Consider the following 18,124-nt stretch of genomic DNA (forward strand, 5'->3'; position numbering starts at 1 on the left):
GCCGGGTATCCCAGCAGCTCCACATCCAGCGGCAGAGCGATGCGTTTAGTCCAATGTTTACCAGAAACTGTGTCATATCCGGCATCGTCCGCAGGCTACGCAAAAGTGCCATAATGCTGGTAATATTGAAGTCGGTGGCGCTCCATTGAAAGAAAAAGATCATTAAAGGCATCATGATGTCAGATGGACAACATAATAAAAAGCTACAGCATCGATGGCAAGCGTCTACCAGCTCGAACTGGAACCTTGTCTTAACTCCAGATCGACGCTTTCAAACTGGTAGCATAATCAAGTCGTTCCATAATGCTGGTTATAAATTGAAGTTCGGTGGTCGCAACAATGTAAAGGATAAAGATGCATTCCAGGATGAGTATGGTCAGTGATATAAAGCAGGATTAGTTACAGCATCCGATCCCGACTCGCATCCAAGCGGCAATCGATGCGTTTTACCCCTAGATCAAACACACGGTGCTTTACCTGGTTGGTTAAAAAGCTGCGCCACATAATGCTGGTATAATTGAAGATCGGTGAGCGCTCCATTGAAAGAAAAGATGCATTTCAAAGGATACACTGATGTCCAGGATGAGTACAACAATAATAAAACCCAAAGCATCTGATGTTGCAAGGCGGTTCACATCCTCATATCGAACCTGCGTCTTTAACTTCCAAGATCAGACGCTTAAACTGGTATGCTAGATCAACGTAGTCATAAGCTGGTTTAAATGAAGTTCGGGTGTCTACAATGAAAGGATAAAGATGAGTTCCCAGGCATAGCTGATGGTCAGGTTGCAGTTGACAGTAAGGAAAATAGCTACAGCATCCGGTATCCGCACTCTCCTTCAAGCTCAGGCAGAGCGCATGCGTTTTACCTCCAGATCAAACACATCGGGCTTTACTGGTATGCGTAAGCAAAAACGGGCCATAATGGTATATATGAAGATCGGGAGCGCTCCATTGAAAGAAAAAAGATGCATTTCAAAGGATACACTGATGTCCAGGATGAGAATAAATTAATAAATAAAAGAAGCATCTGATGTTGCAAGGCGCCCAAACCCAGCCTCGATCCCGGCAACCTTGCGCCTTTTAACTTCCAAGACAGACGTTTTAAACCGGGGCACTCCAGACCCCCATAAGGGGTTTTTAAAAAAGGTTGGGGGGTCCCCAACAATGCAGGATAAAGTTTCATTTCCCCGGGCCATGCTTGATGGTCGGGGTTGGGTTTACAGCATGGGAAAATGCAAAACACCCGGGGGATCCCATCACCTTCCCATCCAAGAACGGCAGAGCGCATGGGTTTTACCCCCCGGGATAAAACCACATCGGGTGTTTTACCCGGGCGGGCGGTGAAAAAACGGCGTTCATAATGCTGGTTATATATTGAAGATGGGGGAGCGTTCCTTTGGGAAAAAAAAAAGAGGGTTTCCAAAGGATACCCCGATGTCCAGGATGAGTACAACATTAATAAAAAAAAGTTTACAGATTGGATGTTGCAAGGCGGTTAACCAGCCTCGATACGGGGAAACCCCCTTGGGTTTTTTAATTCCAAGATCAGCCCGCCAAACTGGGGGCCATAACCGAGCTTCCCAAAATCGGGTTATAAATTGAAGTTGGGGTGGGTCCCCAACAAGGGAAAAGGATAAAGTTTCAGTTCCCACCCATGCTGATGGTCAGGTTGTTTTAAGGTAAGGAAAAAAGTTACATTCCGGGGGACCCCGGGCCCTCCCTTTCCCAAAAGAGGAAAGAGCGCAGGTTTTTTACCCCCCTAGATCAAACTAAATGGGGTTTGCTTTTACCGGGGCTGTGAAGAAAGCCCCCTTTTGGGTTATATTTGAAGATCGGGAGGGAGCCCCCATTGGAAAAAAAAAAGATGCTTTTAAAGGAAAACACTGATGTCCAGGATGAGAAAACAAATAAAAAGCTTACAGCTTTTCGATGTTGCAAGGGGGCCAAACCGGGTTCGGATAGGGGGTTTAAACCCTTTGCGTTTTAATTTCCAAGATCAGACGTTTTAAAACCGGTTTGGGGCCATAAAAAAGTACCGCCCATAAGCAAAATTGGGAAAGTTGGGGTGGGTCCCCAAAAAAAGGGAAAGGATAAAATTCCCCGGGCCAGCTTGATGGTCGGGTTTGGACAACAGAAAGGAAAAAGCTTACAGCATCCGGGGACCCCATGCCTCCCATCCAAGAACGGCAGAGGGGATGGGGTTTTACCCCAGATCAAAACCACATGGGGTGCTTTATTTCCGGTTTGGGAAAAACGTTTTCATAATGCTGGTTATATTTGAAGATCGGGGGAGCGTCCTTTGGGAAAAAAAAAAAGATGTTTTTAAAGGGGATAAACTGATGTCCGGGATGAGTACAAAAAATTAAAATAAAAGTTTTTACAGCATTCAAAAGTTGTGGGGTCTACCAGTTCGTATACGGGGTTTAAACCCTTTAAAGGCCTTTTAACTTCCAAGATCAGACGTTTTCAAACTGGTTTTCCATAATAAAAGGTAGCGTTCCATAATGCTGGTTAAAAATTTGGGGTTCGGGTGGGTCGCTAAAAATGTACAGGATAAAGATTCAGTTCCCAGCCATGCAATGATGGTCAGGTGGCGTACTTACAGTAAAAGGAACAAAGCTTAAAGCACCCGGGGGATCCCAGGCAGCCCCCCATCCAAGACCTGGCAGAGCGATAGGGGTTTTTACCTTTTGATCAAACAATCGGGGCTTTTTGGGGGCTGAAAGAAAAGCTGGGCCACATAATGCTGGTTTATATTAAGGAGGGAGGGAACCCGCCCTTTGGGAAAAGAAAAAAAGATGCATTTCAAAGGCATACACTGATGTCCGGGAAATGAGTACAAAAATAAAAAAAATTAATAGATTCGAGGTTGAAGGGGCTTTTCCAACAGTTTTGAAAATTGGGCGAACTTTGGGGTTCTTTAACTTCCGACGACGTTTAAATTGGTAGGGCCATAATCAACGGGTAAGGCCCATAATGTTGGTTATAAATTGAAGTTCGGGGGGGTCCCCAAAAGGGAAAAAGGGAAAAAGTTTCAGTTCCCAGGCAAGGGGATGGTCGGGGTTGGCTTAAAGAAAGGGAAAAAACCAACACACCCGGGGGATCCCAGGCACCCCCATCCAAGCCCCGGAAGACCCTTTTGTTTTACCCCCTAGATAAAACCCAAATCGGGTGTTTTTAATTTGGTTTTGGTCAAAAAAACCGGCTTCATAACGGTTTATATATTGAAGATCGGGGAGCGCCCATTGGAAAAAAAAAAAAGATGCTTTTCAAAGGATACACTGATGTCCAGGTTTATACAAAATTAATAAATAAAAGCTTACAGATTGGATGTTGCAAGGCGGTCAAACCAGCCCTTCAGATACGGGGCGAACCCTTTGGGCCCTTTTAATTTTCCAAGATCAGACCCCAAAAACTGGTATGGCCATAATAAAACAGAAGCGCTCAAACGGTTAAAAAGGTTCGGGGGTCCCCAAAAAATGTCGGGGAAAAAGTTTCAGTTCCCGGGACCCCTGATGGTCAGGTGGGTTTCAGAAGGAAAAACTTGAAAGACCCGGGGGATCCCATCACCCCCCAAATCCAAGAACGCAGACCCAGGGGTTTTCCCTTTCCCGGGATCAAATCCATCGGGTTTTACCTGGTTTTCCCAAAGAAAAAGGCCCCTCATAATGCTGGTTATAAATTAAGATCGGGGGGAGCGTTCCTTTGGGAAAAAAAAAAGATGAATTTAAAAAGGTTACACTGATGTCCAGGAGGAGTACAACATTAATAAATAAAAGCTGGCATTGGAATGTTGCAAGTTGGTTCCGTGATACGGGGCCAACCCCTCGGCCTTTTTTTCCAAGATTGGATTTCAAATTAGCCCATAATAAAAGGTGCGCCCATAATGCGGGGTTATAAATTGGTTCGGGTAACCTAAAATGGAAAGGAAAAAGATGTAGTTCCCAGGCATACGCTGATGGTCAGGTTGATTTGAAATAGTATGGGAAAATACCCAGCACCCGGGGATCCCCAGGAATTTCAACCTCCCACAGGAGAGCGCAGGGGCGTTTTTTTTCCTAGATCGAAACACTGGGCTTTTTGGTTTTGGCCGAAGCAAAACGGCCCATAATGCTGGTTATATTTGAAGATCGGGGGGGCCCCTTCCATTGGAAAAAAAAAAAGATGCATTTAAAAGGGGGTATATTTTTGATTTTCCAGGATGGGGTAAAACAAATGTTCCCACAGCTTTGGGTTTTAAGGGGGCCCCCAGCCCGTGATACGGGGCAACCCTTTTGGGTTTTTTAACTTCCAAGATCAGACGCTTTAAAACCCGGTAGGGGCCATAATCAACAGAAAGCTTCCATAATGCTGGTTATAAATTGAAGTTCGGGGGCCCCCCCAAGGGAAAGGATAAAGTTTCATTTCCCGGGGCCATGCTGATGAGGTCAGGGGAATTTACAGAAGGGAAAAAACTTAAAAAGATCCGTATCCCACCCACCCCATCCAAGAACGGGGGCAGAGGGAGGGCGTTTTACCCCTAGATAAAACCACATGGGGTGTTTTTAAATTTGGTTTTGGGTAAAAAAAACGGCCCCTTCATAATGCTGGTTATATTTTGGGAAGATCGGGGGACCCGCCCCATTAAAAAAGAAAAAAGATGCATTTAAAAGGTAAAATTGATGTCCAGGATGAGTCCCAACATTAAAAAAAATTTTTTACAGCTTTCGATTTTGGGTTTTTGGTTTCTACCGGGCCTCGAATTGGCAACCCCCGGCCTTTAATTTCCAAGATCAGACGCTTCAACCGGTAGGGCCAAAATTTTGGGCAGCGTTCCCTTGCGGTTAAAAATTTCAGTTCGGGGTCGCTAACAAATGTACAGGTTTAAAGACCGCCCCAGCCGCAATATGGCCAGGGGGAAAAGTACGGGAAAAAAGTTACAGCACCCGGGGACCCCCACCCCTCCCATCCAAAAACCTGGCAGACCCATGCTTTTTAACCCCCCAGATCAAACTCAGGGGGTTTTTTATTTGGTATGGCCGAAGAAAAAAGGGGGCAACATAATGTTGGTTATAATTTAAGATCGGGGGGAGGTCCTTTGGGAAAAAAAAAAAAAAAATTTTCAAAGGCAAAAATGATGTCCAGGATGGGGCCTTAATAAAAAAAGCTTACAGCATTCGGTTGCAAGGCGGCCCCCCAGCCTCGTGATACGGGAGGGGCCCCCTTCCCCTTTTTAATTTTAAGATCAGACGCTTTCAAACTGGTAGGGCCCAAATCAACAGTAGCGCCCCATAATGTTTTAATAAATTGGTTGGGGGGGCCGCTAAAAAATGACAGGATAAAGATTCATTTCCCAGCCATGCAATGAGGGGTCAGGGGGGCTTTTTTTTAAGCTACAGGAAAAAATTTTTAAGCACCCGGGGACCCCACCCACCTCCCATCCGCCAGGGTTTGGTTTTACCCCCCAGATAAAACCCACATCGGTGTTTTTACCGGGTTTCCGAAAAAAAGTTTTCCCTTAATGCTGGTTATATTTTAAAATGGGGGGACCCTTTCCATTGGAAAAAAAAAAAAGATGCATTTAAAAGGCAACATTGATGTCCAGGTTGGGGCCAAAAAAATAAATAAAAGTTTACAGCATTCGTTTTGGCAAGGCGTGTTTTAACCCCTTCAAAAATTTTGGGGGTTTAACCTTGCCTTTAATTTCCAAGATCAGACTTTTCAACGGGTAGGGCCATAATAAAAGAGCGCCTCCAAACCGGGGTTTAAAATTGTTCGGGGGGTCCAAAAATGTACAGGATAAAGATTCAGTTCCCAGCCATGCAATGAGGGTTTTCGGGGGTTGACTTACAGTACAGGAAAAAACCCAGGTTTCCGGGGATCCCAGCCACCTCCCATCCAAGAACTGGCAGACCGCATGCGTTTTACCCCCTAGATAAAACCCACATCGGGGTTTTTACCTGGTATGGCCAAAAAAGCTCCCGCCCAATAATCCCTTTAATAAAAGATGGGGGGAGCGCACCCTTAAAAAGAAAAAAGATGCTTTTCGAAGAAACCTCCCTGATGTCCAGGAAGGTACAACAGTAAAAAAAAACCCACCCCCGGGCGTTGCAAAGGCGTCTACCAGCCCTCGTATACGGGGCGAATTTAGGGCCTTTTTAACTCCAAGACGACGAAACCCGGTATGGGCCAAAAATAAACCAGTAGCGCCCCAAAAGCTGGTTAAAATTGAAGTTGGGCGGGCCCTAAAAGTTTGGGGGATAAAGTTTCGCCCCAGCCATGCAATGAGGGAGGGGGGGCGACTTACAGTACGGGAAAAAAACCCACAGCATCCGGGGACCCCGGGGCAGCCCCCCACCCCCAAGAACGGCAGAGCGATGGTTTTTTACCTTAGATAAAACCCACATCGGTGCTTTTACTCGGTTTCCCAAAAAGCGCCCCAAAACCCTGGTTATATATTGAAGATCGGGAGCCCATTGGGAAAGAAAAAGATGAATTTAAAGGATACACTGATGCCGGGATGAGTACAACGAAATAAAAAAAAGTTTTAAAATTCCCCACGTTGCAAGGCGGCCTAAACCCCGGGTTTGGGGCAAAATTTGGCCTTTTAACTTCCAAGATCAGACGCTTTAAAACCCGGTAGGGCCCATAATAAAAGTAGTCCCCAAAAGCTGGTTATAAAAAGTTGGGGTGGCCCTAAAAAGGAAAAAGGGGGAAAAAAAGGGGTTTCCCGTTTGGGGGTCAGGTTGAGTAGTACAGAAGGAAAAAGTTTTACAGCATCCGGGGATCCCATGCACCTCACATCCAAGCACAGGCAGAGCGAGGGTTTTTAAATTTGGATCAAACTTTTGCCCCACCGGTACGAAGCAAAAGGGCCCCTATAAGGGCTGGTTATATATTGAAGATCGGGGGACCCGCCCTTTGGGAAAAAAAAAGAGGGTTTCAAAGGTAATACCGGATGTCCAGGATGAGTAAAAATTAATAAAAAAAAGTTTACAGCTTTCCCATGGGGAAAGGGGGTCACCAGCCTTTCGTGATACTGGGGAACCCCCCTTTTAATTTCCCCAAAGATCAGCCCGCCAAACTGGTATGGCCATAACAACAGGCGCCCATAATGCTATTAAAAAGTTGGGGTGGGCCAACAAGGGAAAGGAAAAAGTTTAAATTTCCCCCAAATGCTGAGGGTCGGGTTTGGGTTTTACAGTAAGAAAATTACCAACCCGGGGGATCCCAGGGGCCTCCCCCCCCAAAAGGCAGAGGCATGCGGCCCCCCCCAGATCAAACCATGGGGTTTTTTACCGGGTTTTGGTAAGAAAAACGGGCTTCATAATGCTGGATATTTTAAAAATCGGGGGGACCCTTTCCATTGGAAAAAAAAAGATGATTTCAAAGGATACCCCGATGTCCAGGATGAGTAAACATTAATAAAAAAGGGCTTACAGCATTCGATCCCTGAAAGGCGGCCACCAGCCCGGAATTGGGCGAACCCCTGGCCTTTTTAACTTCCAAGATGGGCCCTTTCAAACGGGTTTGGGGCCATAATCACCGTGCCTTATAATGCTGGTTAAAAATTTGGTTCGGGGGGGCCCCCAACAATGGGGGATAAAGTTTAACCCCAGGCAATGAGGGTTTGTTGGGTTTACAGAAAGGGAAAAATACTTCCAGCATCCGGGATCCCATGCATCACATCCGGCACAGGCAGAGCGATGCGTTTTTTACCCCCCAGATCAAACTACATGGGGTGCTTTCTTCGGTTTTGGCCCAAAAAAAGGCCCCACAAATCTGGTTATATATTGAAGATCGGGGGGAGCGCCCATTGGAAAGAAAAGATGATTTCAAAGGATACACTGAGGTCCAGGATGAGAACAACATTAATAAATAAAATTACAGTTTTCGAAACCCAAGGGGGTTTCACCGGGATACTGGGCAATTTGGTTTTTAACCCCCCAAGACCAGACTTTTAAAAACTGGAAACCCATAATCAAAGAGGTTCCATAATGCGGGGGAAAAATTGAAGTTGGGGGGTTGCCAAAAATGACAGGATAAAGATCGGTTCGCCTCCCAAATGAGGGTTTCGGGTTTGGCTTCCCGGCCGGGAAAAAGCTTACAGCACCCGGGGGTCCCAGTCAGCCTCCCATCCAAGAACTGGCAGAGCTTGGGGCCGCATTTTCCTAGATAAAACCCACATCGGGTGCTTTCCCGGGCCCCTGAAAAAACGCCCCCAAATGGGTTATATTTGAAGATCGGGGACCCTTTCCTTTGGGAAAGAAAAAGATTTTTAAAGGCATACACTGATGTCCAGGATGAGTACAAAAAAAATAAATAAAAGTTTTAAAACCTTGAGTTGAGAAGGGGTTCACCGGGGCCCTTTCAGTTTTTTTGGGTTTAACCCTTTGGCCCCTTTAATTTCCAAGATCAGACCCCAAAACCGGGGTTTGGTAATAAACCAGAACCCGCTCCAAATGCTGGTTATAAACAAGTTGGGGGTCGCCAATCCCTTTGGGATAAAGATTAAATTTCCCAGCCATGCAATGAGGGAAAAAAGGGGCGTTTCGGTACGGGAAAAAAAAGTTTTAAGAAACCCGGGGACCCCGGCAGCCCCCACCCAAAAGCCCGGGCGGCATGGGGCGACCCGGGATCAAACTACATGGGGGCTTTACCGGGTTTTTGGTAGAAGAAAACCCGCGCCACAAATGCTGGTTATAAAATTAAAGATCAAGGGACCCCCATTGGAAAGAAAAACGATGCATTTCAAAGGTATAAATTGATGTCCAGGATGAGTACAACATTAATAAATAAAAGTTTTACAGCTTTCCCGGATGCTTTGAAGGGGGTTACCAGCCTCGGATACTGGTTTAACCTTTTTTTTTAACTTTAAGATCAGAGTTTTAAACCCGGGGCCATAATAAAAGTAGCGCCCATAGGATAAATTGGTTCGGGGGGTCGCCAAAAAGAAAGGGATAAAGATTCAGTTCCCCCCGAATGATGGTCAGGTGGCAAATTTTCATTTGGGGAAAAAGTTAAAAAGGGGGCCCCCCGGGGATCCCGGGCCCCCTCCCATCCAAAAACCGGGCAGAGCGCATTTTGTTTTTTACCCCAGATCAAACTACATCGGGTGTTTTTACCTTTAGGGCCCGAAAGCAAAAGCTGCGCAATAATGCTGGTTATATTTGAAGATCGGGGAGCGCCCCTTTGGGAAAAAGAAAAAGACATTTCAAAGGTACCGGATGTCCAGGATGAGTAAAAAAGGGTAATAAAAAAAAGTTTTACAGCTTTCCATGTTGGGCGGTCAAACCAGCCTCGTATACAAGGGAACCCAAAGGCGCCTTTAATTTCCCCAAGATCAGACCCCTTTAAACCCGGATGGCCAAAGGGGCGTACCGTTCCAAAATTTTTAAATTGGTCTGGGGGTCCCCAACAAGGAAAGAAAAAGATGCAGTTCCCGGGGGCATACGTTTGGATGGTCAGGTTGATTTGTACAGAAAAAATAGTTTAAAGTAAGGGGATCCCCAAGACCTACAGGCAGAGGGGATGCGGTTTTACCCCTAGATAAAACCCACATCGGGGCTTTATTTTTTGGCGAAGAAAAAAACGGCGCTCATAATCCCCTATATATTAAAGATGGGGGAGGGAGCGCCCATTAAAAAAGAAAAAGATGCATTTCAAAGGATACCCCGATGTCCAGGATGATTTAAAAATTAATAAAAAAAGCTTACGGGTAACATTTTGGGGTGGGGGGTTACCAGTTCGATATGGCAACCTTTGCGTCTTTAATTTCCCCAAGATCAGACGTTTTTCAAACTGGGAATCTTAACCAACGTAGGTTCCATAATGCTGGTTATAAATTGAAGTTCGGGGTCCCCAACCAAGGGTTAAGGATAAAGATCTTTTTTAAGAAATGAAATGAGGGTTTTGGGGTGGCAAATTTACAGTACGGGAAAAAAGTTTTACTTTTCCGGGGGATCCCAGGCAGCCCCCCTTTCCAACCCCCTGGAGCTTATTTTGTTTTACCTCCTAGATAAAATTTACATCGGGTGCTTTTTATCGTATGGCTGTAAAGAAAGTTTTCCCCAAATGCTGGTTATATTTAAGTTTTAAGGAGCGCCCTTTGGGGAAAAAAAAAAAGATGCTTTTCCCCAAAGGATACCCCTGATGTCCAGGATGAGTAAAAAAATTAATAAATAAAAGTTTACAGCATTGGGATGTTGCGGGGGCCTACCCCCCCTCGTATAATAACCTTTTGGCGCCAATTCCCGGATCAAAAAGCTTAAACTGGGGGCTTGGATAATAAAGGGGGAAGCTTTCCCAAATCCCGGTTATAAATTAAAATTCGGGGGGGTCCAACAAAGGGAAAGGAAAAAATTTCATTTCCCCAAAAGGCGCTTGATGGTCGGGTTTGGGAACGAAAGGGAAAAAACTTACAGCATCCGGGATCCCAGGCACCCCATCCAAGACCCAAAGAGCGAGGGCGTTTTTTAATTCCTAGATCAAACCCACACTGGTGTTTTTACCCTGGTAGGGCCCGTAAGAAAAAGCTCCAAGGAATAATGCTGGTTAATATTGAAGATCGGGGGAAAGGCCCTTTGGGAAAGAAAAAGATGCATTTAAAAGGAATACACTGGATGTCCAGGATGAGTAAAAAGAATAAATAAAAGTTTACAGTTTTTCTACATTTTAAGGGGCGGTCAAACCACCCCCGGGGATACTCAACCCATCCCTTTTTAATTTCCAAGATCAGACGTTTTCAAACTGGTAACAAACAATAGGGGTTCCATAAGGGCCTGGTTAAAAATTTAAATTCGGGGGGGGTAAAAAAATGGAAAGGATAAAGATGATTTCCCATCCCCTGATGGTCGGGTTGGGATTTGAATATATGGGAAAATACCAACCCGGGTATCCCATGCACTACATCCAAGACAGGCAGAGGGCCATGCGTTTTACCCCCTGGGATTCAAAACATCGGTTTTTACCTGGTATTGCCGAAAAACGTGCGCCTATAATGCGGGTTTATATTTGAAGATCGGGGTGCCCCCCATTGGAAAAAAAAGGGAATTTCCAAAGGTAAAACACGGGATGTCCAGGATGAGTAAAAATTTTAAAAATGAAAAAATTTTTTACAGCTTTCTGTTCCCAACCCGGGTTCCCTACTTGGGCCGGAACCTTTCCCGGGTTTTAACTTCCAAGATCAGACGCTTTCAAACCCGGTAGGGCCCATAATAAACGGGAAGCGTTCCATAATGCGGTTATAAATTGAATTTCGGGGCCCAAACCCAAAAGGGTTAAAGACCCCGAAAGCTGATGGTCGGGTTTGGGTATTACAGTACAGGAAAAAAGCCAAAACCCCGGGGGACCCCAAACACCTCCCATCCAAGCCGGCAGAGCGATGCGACCCCCTGGATAAAAACACATGGGGTGTTTTTCTTTTTTGGTATGGCCGAACAAAACCCGCCCACATAAGTTTTAATATTAAAGATGGATGGAGCGCCCCATTGAAAAAAAAAGATGCATTTAAAAAGGCCACTGATGTCCAGGATGAGACAAAAAAGTAAAAAAATAAAAGCACAGAAATTCGATTTCCCCGGGGTCAAACCAGCCCGAATCAAAACCCGGTTTTAATTCCAAGATCAGACGCCAAACGGGTTTGGCCATAATAAACCGTATTCCGCGGGTTTTTTAAATTAAAATTCGGGGGCCCCCAAAAATTTTGGAAAGGAAAAAGGAGCATTTCCCCGGGATACGCTGATGGTCAGGTTGATTTGTACAGATGGGAAAAAGCTTACAGCACCCGGGGATCCCATGCCCCTCACATCCAAGCACAGGCAGAGCGCATGCGTTTTTAACCCAGATAAAACCCAAATGGGGGTTTTTTTTACCTGGTGGCCGAAAGCAAAAACGGCGCTTTTAATCCCTTTATATATTGAAGATCGGGCGGACGTTTCCCCATTGGGAAAAGATGCATTTCAAAGGTATACAATTGATGCCCAAAGGATGAGTACAACATTAATGAAAAAAGCAAAAGATTGATGTTGCGGCGGCCCAGTCTGATATCAAAACCCTTTTCGCTTTTAATTTCCAAGATCAGACGCTTTAAAACTGGTAGGGGCCCATAACTTTCCGGGAAAGGGGTTTTCCATAAGCTGGTTAAAAAATTAGTTCGGGGGGGTCCAACAATGACAGGATAAAGATTCCCCAGCCGGCGATGGTCAGGGGGGCATTTGGGTTTTTAACGGGAAAAAACCCAACACCCGGGGATCCCAGGCAGCCCCCCATCCAACCCCCGGAAGAGGCGCAGCTTTGTTTCCCCTGATAAAACTACATCGGGTGTTTTAAATTTTGGGGGTGTAAGAAAAAAAGCTGCGCCACATAAGCTGGTTATATTTGAAGATGGGGGTGGGGGCCCCCTTTTGAAAAAAAAAAGGTTTTAAAGGCATACATAGTCCGGGATGAGAAAAAGTTTAAAAGCAAGATTTGATGTTGCGGGGGTTTAACCAGCCTCGAAAATTGGGGAACCCTTTTCCCCTTTTTAATTTCCAAGATCAGACGTTTTCAAACGGGGGTTAGGGCCCAAAACAACGTAGAAGGTTCCATAATGCTGGTTTTAAATTGAAGTTCGGGGCCGTTTAACAAGGGAAAAGGGAATAAAGACATTTCCCCAGGCATACTTGATGGTCGGGTTGATTTGTCGATAGGAAAATAGTTTAAGCACCCGGGGGATCCCATGCTTTTACACCCAAAGCACGGGCAGAGGGGCCAGGGTTTTTTAAACCCTAGTTTAAACCCAATGGGGTGTTTTTAATTTGGTTTTGGCCGTAGAAAAAACCGGCGCCATAATGCTGGTTATATATTAAGATCGGGGGACCCGCTTCCATTGGAAAAAAAAAAAGTTTTATTTCCCCCAAAGGCATCCGATGTCCAGGATGGGGCCCAAAAAATTTAATAAATAAAAGCTTACAGCATTCGATGTTGCAAGGGGGCCTACCAGCCTGATACTGGGCAACCCTTTGGGCCCAATCCCCAAGATCGGGTTTTTAAACGGGAGGGCCCATAATCAACAGATAAGGGTTCCATAATGCTGGTTATAAATTGAAGTTCGGGTGGGTCGCTAACAAAAAGGGGGATAAAGTTTCAAGTTCCCAGCCATGCAATAGGCGGGTGGCGTAATTTACAGTAAACAGGGCCGCACCCGGGGGGATCCCGGGGCCCCCTATCCAAGACCTGGCAGAGCGATGCGTTTTTTACCTTCCGAAAAACACATGGGGTGTTTTACCTGGTAGGGCCCGAAGAAAGCTGCGCCAATAATGCTGGTTATATATTAAGACGGAGGAGCGTTTTCCATTGGTGAAAGGATGCATTTCAAAGGCATACATTGATGCCCCGGGATGAGTACAAAGTAATAAAAAAAAGCTTCAGCATTGATGTTGAAAGGCGGTTAAAGCCTCGAACGGGGCGAACCTTGCGTCTTTAACCCCCCAAGATCAGACGCTTTCAAACTGGGGCCCATAATAAAATTGGGAAGGCCCCAAATGCCAAAATTAAATTGGGTTCGAAACTGGAAAGGAAAAGTTTCAGTTCCCAGGCAAACATGGTCGGGTTTGGGTATTACAGTAAAGGAAAAAAGCAAAAGTTTCCGGGGGATCCCAGCACCCCCCATCCAAGAACGGCAGAGCGCATGCGTTTTTACCTCCTAGATCAAACTACACCGGGCTTTTACCTGGTATTTGTGGCAAAAGGGCGCCAAATAATGCTGGTTTAATTGAAGATCGGGGTGGCCCCATTAAAAAGAAAAAGATGCATTTAAAAGGGATACACTGATGTCCAGGATGAGTACAACAAAATTAAATAAAAGTTTAATCTTCGATTTTGGGAAGGGGGGTTCACCAGCCCTGATACGGGGAAAACCCTTTTCCCCTTTTTAACCCCAAAAGATCAGACGTTTTCAAACTGGTAGGGCCCATAATCAAGAGCGCCCCCATAATGTTTTAATAAATTGAAGTTCGGGGGTCCCAAAATGAAAAGGATAAAGTTTCATTTCCCCGGGCCGCGGGGAGGGTTTCGGGTTATTACAAAAAAAGGAAAAAAGTTTTCGCACCGGGGGACCCCAAACCCCTTCCCATCCGCCTTGGCGAGGGGCTTTTTACCCCCTTTGGATCAAACTACATGGGGTGTTTTTTAATTTTGGGGGGGTTGTGCAAAGTTGCGTTTAAAATGTTTATAATTGAAGATGGGGGTGACCCCATTGAAAAAGATGTTTTTCGGGGCAAAAACCCCGGATGTCCAGGATGAGTACAACAGAATTAAATAAAAGCTTACAGCATTGATTTTGGGGCGGTCTACCACCCCGTATCCCGGGAACTTTGCCCTTTTTAATTTCCAAGATCAGACGCTTTCAAACTGGAAAGGCCATAATCCAGTGGGCGCCTATAAAGCTGGTTTTAAAATTGAAGTTGGGTGGTCCCCAAAAATAAAAGGGGATAAAGTTTCAGTTCCCGGGCCATCTTTTTGGGGCATAACTTAAGTACATTTGAAAAAGCTTACAGCACCGGGGATCCCAGGCACCTCCCTTTCCAAGCCCCCGGCAGAGTTTTTGCTTTGTTTTACCCTAGATCAACCCACATCGGGTTTTTATTTTGGGGTTTGGTTTGGGGCAAAAGCTCGCTAACAAATGCTGGTTATATATTGAAGAGGGGTGGGGGTCCTTTGGGAAAAAAAAGAGCATTTAAAGGCATACCCCGATGTCCAGGATGAGTACAAAGTAAAAAAAAGTTTAAGCATTTCATGTTGCAAGGGGGTTTCAACCACCCTCAAAACTTGGGCAAACCCTTTGGCCCCTTTTTAACTTCCAAGATCAGACGCTTTCAAAACTGGTATGGCCATAATAAAGTACGCCCCCATAATGCTGGTTTTAAATTAAGTTCGGGGGGGTCGCTAACAAGGGAAAGGAAAAAGATTAGTTCCCGGGCCACCCCTGATGGTCAGGGGTTATTTAAGAAAGGGGTGTTTTAAAAGCACCCGGGGATCCCACACCTCCCATCCAAGATTGGCAGAAAAAGGTTTTACCCCCAGATAAAACCATCGGGCTTTATCGGTTTTCCCGTAAAAAAAACCGCGCCCATAATGCGGGTTTTATTTTATTAAGGATGGGGGTTTGGACCCGCCCTATTTGGAAAAAGGAAAAAAGATGAATTTAAAAGGATAATTGATGTCCAGGATGAGAATAAAATTAATAAAAAAAAAGCTTACAGCATTTGCAAAGGCGGTTTTACCAGCCCCGTATACGGGAAACCGGCCTTTAATTCCCAAGATCAGACCCCAAAACCCTGGTAGGGCCCATAATCAAAAAAAAAGCCCCCGGCGGTTTTTGGGAAATTTCGGTTTTTCCCCAACAAGGGAAAGGATAAAGTTTCATTTCCCCCCGGGTTGCTTGATGGTCGGGTTTGGGATACAGTAAGGAAAAAGCTTACAGCACCCGGGGGATCCCAGGCACTCTCACATCCAAGAGGGGGCAGACCCGCAATGTTTTTTTACCCCCCAGATAAAAATCACTGGTGCTTTTACCCGGGTAGGCCGAAGAAAAAACGGGTTTAAATGCTGGTTATATATTGAAGACCCGGGGACGCCCATTAAAAAGAAAAAAAGATGCTTTTTCAAAGGTATACACGGGATGTCCAGGATGAGTACAACATTAATGAAAAAAGCCAGGCATTCGGCTTTGGGAAAGGGCGGTTCCCCGTCTCATACTGGGCAACCCTTTGCGCCTTTAACTTCCGAAGATCAGACGCCAAACTGGTAACAACAATCCGGTACCCTCCATAATGCTGGTTATAAATTGGGGGGTGGGTCCAAACAATGCCAGGATAAAGATTCAGTTCCCAGCCATGCAATGATGGTCGGGTTGGGTATTTACAGTACAGGGAAAAAGGGTTTTACAGCATGGGGATCCCGGGCAGCCTCCCATCCAAAAACCTGGCAGAGCGATGGTTTTTACCCAGATAAAAACAACATGGGGTGCTTTACCGGGATGGCCGAAGAAAAAGCGCGCCAATAAGTTGGTTATATATTAAGATCGGGGGAGCCCCCCCTTTGGGAAAAGAAAAGAGGGTTTTCCCAAAGGCAACCGATGTCCAGGATGGGGCCAAAAAAGTAAAAAATAAAAGCTCGGGTTCAAATGTTGCAAGGGGGTTTTCCCGGGCCTGTATACTGGGCAATTTTCCCTTTAATTTCCAAGACAGACCGCCAAACCGGACTTATAACCAGTAGCGTTCCATAATGCGGGTTGGGTTTAAAATTGGGAAGTTGGGGTGGCCGTTTAAAAAAGGGAAAGGGAATAAAGATGATTTCCCCGGGCACCCCCAAAGGCCAGTTGATTTGTACAGAAAAAATCTTACAGCACCCGGGGATCCCATGCATCACACCCAAGCACGGGGCAGAGCGCATGGGCCCCGGGATAAAACTACATGGGGTGCTTTTATTTGGTGGGGGTTTGAAGAAAAGGCGTTTCAATAATGCTTTTATATATTGAAGATCGGGGGAGGTCTTTTGGGAAAAAAAAAAAAGATGTTTTAAAGGATACACTGATGTCCAGGAAACTTAAAAAAAAACCCAACATTCATGTTGAAAGGCGGTTTTCCCAGCCTCGTATTTTAAAAACTTTGCGTTTTTTAAACTTCCAAGATCAGACGCTTTCAAACTGGTAGGGCCCAAATAAACCAGTAGCGCCCATAATGCCTTAAAAAATTGAAGTTCGGGGGGGTCGTTTAAAAAATGAAAGGAAAAAGTTTCATTTCCCTAGCCACAAGGATGGCGGGGGGTTTTACAGTAAGGAAAAAAACCCAACATCGGGGGGACCCCGGCACCTCCCATCCAAGAACGGCGGGAGCGATGCTTTTTTTAACCCCCCAGATAAACCCACATGGGGTGTTTTTTACCGGGATGGCTGTGAAAATTTTTAAAAAGCGGGTTTTGGTTATATATTAAGATCGATGGAGTCCCTTCCATTGAAAAAAAAAAAAGATGTTTTAAAGGAACACTGATGTCCGGGAAGGGGGCAAAAGTAATAAAAAAAAAGTTTCACATTCAATGTTAAAGGCGTTTTCCCAGCCTCGATACTGGCAACCCCCCCTTTAATTTCCCCAAGATCAGACGTTTTTCAAACGGGTAAGGCCATAATAAACAGTACCGTTCCATAATGCTGGTTTTAAATTGGGGTTTCGCTAACAAGGGAAAAAGGATAAAGATGCAGTTCCCGGGGCAACCCCGAGGTCGGGTTTGGGATTTGAAAGCATGGGAAAATAGCTAAAGCACCGGTATCCCAGCAATTCTAAACATCCAAGCACGGCAGGGGAAAGGTTGTTTTACCTCCTAAAAATCAAACTAATCGGGGTTTTTTACTTTTTGGGAAAAGCAAAAGGCGCCCTTAAGTTGGTTATATATTGAAGATGGGGGCGGAGCCCCCCCATTGGAAAAGAAAAAGATGCATTTCAAAGGCATACAGATGTCCAGGATGATAAACATATAATAAAAGCTCCATTGAAGTTGCAAGGGATCAACCAGTCACTGGTATATGGCATAACTATGCGCCTTTAATCTTCCAAGATCAACGCTTCAAACTGGTATGGCCATAAATCAACAGTAGCTCCGCATAATGCTGGTTAATTAAGTTGGTGGGTCGCAAAATGAAGGATAAAGATCAGCTCCAGCAGCAATGATGGTCAGGTGAGCGTACAGCAGTAAGGAAAAATGCTTACACATCCGGATCCCAACACCTCTTCCAGATGGCAGAAGCAAATGTGTTTTACCTCTAGATCAAACTACATCGGGTGCTTTTACTTGGATGCTCATAAGAAAACGGCACTAATGCTGGTATATATGAAGATCGGAGGAGCGCCCATTGAAAGAATAAAGAGCATTTCAAGGTAACGATGTCCAGGATGAGTACACAGTAATAATAAAGCTTACTCATCGATGTTGCAAGGCGGTCTAACAGCTAGATACTGGCTAACTGGCTTTTAATTCCAAGATCAGACGCTTCAAACTGGTATGGCATAATCAACAGTAGCGTCCATAATGTGGTTATAAATTGAAGTTCGGGGTCAACAATGGAAAGGAAAGATCAGTTCCCAGCATGCAGATGGTCAGTGGTTTA

Source organism: Polypterus senegalus, chromosome 2, assembly GCF_016835505.1.
Source record: "Polypterus senegalus isolate Bchr_013 chromosome 2, ASM1683550v1, whole genome shotgun sequence".
Classification (NCBI taxonomy): domain Eukaryota; kingdom Metazoa; phylum Chordata; class Cladistia; order Polypteriformes; family Polypteridae; genus Polypterus; species Polypterus senegalus.